The following is a 4,918-nucleotide window of genomic DNA, read 5'->3' as shown; positions in this document are numbered from 1 at the left end:
TCCCCGCGATTCTGGGTTCCGGAAGTGACGCGCTTTGAGCAACCAGCGGGCTCCGTTCCTCCCGCGTTTCCAGGGTTGCTGCGTGAGCCACTGCTGGGCTTTGTTCCTGTTGTGTGGGTTTGAGCTGGACAAAGAGGTTTGGGGAAGCGAAACCCAGTGCCTTTAAGCTCCTATATCACTAAGCTCAATTAAAAAGAAAGCAAAAGTTACTTCTAGGGACCGGGCGGCAGTGGCTCACGCCTGTAATCCCAGGACTTTGGGAGGGCGAGGCGGACGGATCACTTGAGATCAGTAGTTCGAGACCAGCCTGGTCAAATGCTGAAACCCCGTCTCTACCAAAAAATACAAAAATTAGCCGGGCGTGGTGGCAGGCGCCTATAATCCCAGCTACTTGGGAGGCTGAGGCAAGAGAATCGCTTGATCCCTGGAGGCACAGAGGTTGCGGTGAGCTGAGATCGCTCCACTGCACTCCAGCCTGGGCGACAGAATGGGACTCCATCTCAAAAAGAAAAAAAAAGAAGTTACTTCTTCATAGCAATGGGCTGCACAGCCTGGCCCGTCCTATTGTAACAAATTCCTAAGAACTGTGCGAAACTAGATTAGAATTATGTCCTATGCAAAGCTAAGCCATCTCCCAGAGCAGAGCAAAGTCACAACTGGTAGATGGTGGGTTGAAACGTGTGTGCAGATGTCCTGCAAAATATTAATCTGGATGTGTTGTCACCATTTCAAAAGTGTTCCTCACATTCATTTCCTTAATTTTATGCCAGGTCCTGAGGTAGGATCCTACAATGCAGAGGGAGACAAACAGAAACACCTTTTGTAATTCAGACAGAAGCAAATCATTATAATTTATTCAAAAGACATTCACCCAGCGCCTACGCTATGCTTTGTGCTGGTAACTGAGGGCACAGTGCTGAACCAAACACTACAACCCCTGCCCTCGTGGTGCTTACAGTCTGCTGGAGGGAGACAGACTGTAATCTGTATTACAAATACATATATGTATATGTAATCATATAACAGGATAAATGTTTTGAAGACAAAGAACAGTGTTCCATGATTAAGAAAGGGTAAGGGGCAAGTAGTAGGAGAAAAGAAACCTAAACGAGAATATGATTACCAGCCTCCACCATAAACCCCGATAATTCTCGACTCCTGGTATCCATGCCCCTCTATAGTCACCTCCCACCATGAATAGGACTGACCCGTATAACTCATAGAATATTGCGGAAATCATGGAGCACAAGTTCCAAAATAAAGTCATAAAAGACATTGCAACTTCCTCTTTGCTCTGTCTTGATCACTATTGGGGCATCCATGTTGTAAGGACACTCGAGCAGTCCTATGGAGAGACTCGCATGAGTAGTAACTGAGCTGCCTGCCAACAACCAGCTCCAACTTGCCAGCCGTGTGTATGAGCCAAGGGTCTCCAGCAGTCCTAGACAAGCTTTCAAATGACTGTGGCCTGACCGAAATCTTCAATATAAACTCAAGAGCAACCTGGAGCCAGAAACACCTGGCAACGTCACTTGAATGCCTGCCTCATAGAAATTGTGAAATACTAAATGTTACTGTTTTAAGCTCCTAAGTTTTAGGATAATTGATTATGCCGCCTAGATAACATACATAGAGGATCAAGGAGCAGAGGCTGGATACCACAGACTCAAAACAATAAATAGAGAGCTAGACCTATCTTGCCTTAAAGGAATTCACTCTCTTGGACTTCAGAGACAGAAATAATTCACTCAACATTCACTAATCCCATACTATGTGGGGTGGCATGGGGGACCCAAAATGCATAATTTATTTAACAAATATTGATGGAGTTTCTACTCTGGATCATGCACTGTGAGACTGGGGAGACAATGGTGAGTAGGTGGGTCCCTACCCTCTCTGCGCTTATAGACTAGGGGTCAGCGTCTGTCACCCCCACTAATTAATCACAGATAAATGTACACTTAAAAACCATGAGATATATTGGGAAGGAAGGGGGAGCCATGAGAGATGCAATAACATGGGAGATACAATCAAGAGGGGTGATCAGGAGAGGTGTCTCTGAGGATCCAATTTCTGGTAAGAAATGAAGAATGAGGCCAGGAGTGGTGACTCACGTCTGTAAGCCCAGCACTTTGGGAAGCAAAGGTGGGTGGATTGCTTGAGCCCAGGAGCTTGAGATCAGTCTGGGTAACATGGTGAAATGCTGTCTCTACTAAAAATACAAAAATTAGCCAGGTATGGTGGTGTGCACCTGTAGTCTCAGCTACTTGGGAGGTTGAGGCAGGAGAATCACTTGAACCTGGGAGGTGGAGGTTGTAGTGAGCCGAGATCGCACCACTGCACTCCAGCCTGGGTAACAAAGCAAGACTCCATCTCAAAAAAAAAAATTTAAAAAACAATGCGGAAGAATTTGCCAGGCAAAAAGAAGGAGGAAAAAGCATGATGGGTGTTGGAATGGCTGGGTAGTGAAAAACAGCTTGGAGCATAAGAATAGCTGAGGGGGTGATGCTAAGGCTGCAGGGTGCAGGTGTTTAGGATAGGATTTGGTACTTGCCCTGGAGAGACTCACTGCAGGGTGTGAATGAAGAGAGTGTTTTCTGGGTTGAGTTGTGTCCCTCCAAAAAGCTGTGTTTGAGCCCTAATCTGCAGTTCCTCGCAACGGGATCTTATTTGGAGATAGGATCTTTACAAAGGTAATATTTTTTAATTTTTCATTTTAAAATTTTGGGCCAGGCGTGGTGGCTCACACCTGTAATCCCAGCACTTTGGGAAGCCAAGGCAGGCAGATCACTTGAGGTCAGGAGTTCAAGACCAGCCTGGCCAAAATGGTGAAACCCTGTCTCTACTAAAATATAAAAATTAGCCAGGCATGGTGGTGCACGCCTGTAATCCCAGATACTTGGGAGGCTGATGCAGGAGAATCACTTGAACCCAGGAGGCAGAGGTAGCAATGAGCCAAGATGGCGTCACTGCACTCCAAACTAGGCAACAGAGCAAGATTCCATCTCAAATAAAAATAAAAATAAAATAAAATAACATTTTTTGAATAAAGAAACTATCTTGGAAGTGGATTATCCAGACCCAGGCACCTCAGCAGACACTGCACGGAGCAGAGATGGGCCGAGGAGATGGGGCCCTTCTGAAGAGTAATGGAAGAGAATATCGAGATCAGAGAAGGGGAACCCCGCTAGTATTTGTCACTTGGGCTGCCCAGTGTCTGAGCCCCCATTTTTGGGAATCCCAAGAAGCAGGGAGATAATGGCAGATGAATGGGGTGGACATGCTCCCCTCAATTCCTGCTGGAGCATGGATGCTGAACCCAACCATGACCAGCCAGAAGCTCCACCCCAGACTCTGAATCCAGAGACAGAAAGGCCAGCTGGAGGGGTCAGTCAGAGACAGTGGTGAGTCCAGAGTCCAGGGCCTTGTTCAGAGCAGGTGGCTCTCAGTGCAAGATTCTGGTCACACGTGACTTGGGTGGTTCCTGCCTGAGCCAGGTATCACAGTGTTCCCAGCAACTCCTCTTGCCTTACACTCAGCTCCAGCATGAAGCCAAGAATGCTGAGGATGGTGGATCCTGGGAAATCCCACTGAATCCCAAATGCAGGACCACAAAGTGGGGCCTCTCTCCTCAGAAAGTGGGGACATTTTCCATGTGCCAGAAAGGCCAGCAACAGGTTCATCTTGGAGCCAGTGGGGCCCAGGCAGCAGTGGAGACTCACCACATTCTGGACACATTCTCTGGGCCTACAGGAGACTCATAGCAGATAAGCAACTTCGATTGTTCAGGGCCTGCTCTCCTCCTGCTTTCTACAAGGTATGGACTCAGGTGGATTCCACACTCAGATACCTCTAAATCTGCAGGGCTCAGGTCTGCTGCAAAGAAGAATAGGCTCACGTTTCCATGCTGGGCCTATCCTTCTTTAGAAGGGCATCAAACAGAATTTCCATCAGAAGAGGGCATCGAACAGAATTTCCATCAGAAGATCGATCACATGTCAAAACCATGCAGGGTCTACCCTTCCCGGGAAAATCCAAACACCTTGATCTGCTCTTGAGACCCAAGATTTCCCATGGTTCTGAAACCTAAAAAGCTTCATTCAGCAGATATTTGTTGAGCAACAACTGTAGGTCAGAAAAATCCTAGGGATGATATCTTGGGCTCTGGATGGGGAGATGGGCATAGAAGCACACTAAGACAACAGGATATGGTGAGAAGTGTGTGCAGCGACAGGAAATCCCAGACATCAGACTCTGTCCTGGTGATGAGGGAAGACTTCCTAGAATGAGTGGCTTTCAGTGTCCAGCAGAAGGATACAGCGGCAGCAAAGGCTCATACCGGGGCTTACACTCCCAGTGCCCCTCCAAGGAGAGACTCCAGAACTCTCTAAAGCGCTTCGGTCCTAGAGGCAGCACAACGCTCACCCACGTCCAGCATCTGGACGGCTTTAATTACCTCCACATTTACTAAGTGCACCGTTATACTTAGCTCTGACTGACAGCACAGTTGACGCCCTGGGTTAAATCCACACTGAATGTCCAATCATACACAGCACGAGCAGAATCATATTCAGCGGGGATTAGTTCACTTGTTCCGGGAAGGCACTTTTCCAGTTGAATAACAATGATGGCTTTTAATTGTATGGTGTTTTCCTCTTGAGAGACTTTAAGCCAGACCAGCGCTCCCAGAGGGAGACAGAAACTGGGTGTCATTGTCTCCATTTTGTAGTTGGAAGAACTCAGTAAAGAAATCTGGCCCTGGCCACATAAGCTGGAATCTTACTCCTCCTTCAGGGCCCAGCTCAAATTACCTCCACCTTGAACATTCTTCGTTTCCTTCATCAGAATTTCCAGGCAGCACATGACATTGGAAGAAGCTCTGGCTTAGGAAAAATGGCTGAGGCCTCTGCACACAGGC

This window comes from Aotus nancymaae, unplaced genomic scaffold, assembly GCF_030222135.1.
Source record: "Aotus nancymaae isolate 86718 unplaced genomic scaffold, 86718_ANA_hifiasm-v0.15.2.pri h1tg000029l, whole genome shotgun sequence".
NCBI lineage: Eukaryota > Metazoa > Chordata > Mammalia > Primates > Aotidae > Aotus > Aotus nancymaae.
Note: the sequence above shows the minus strand (reverse complement) of the source record.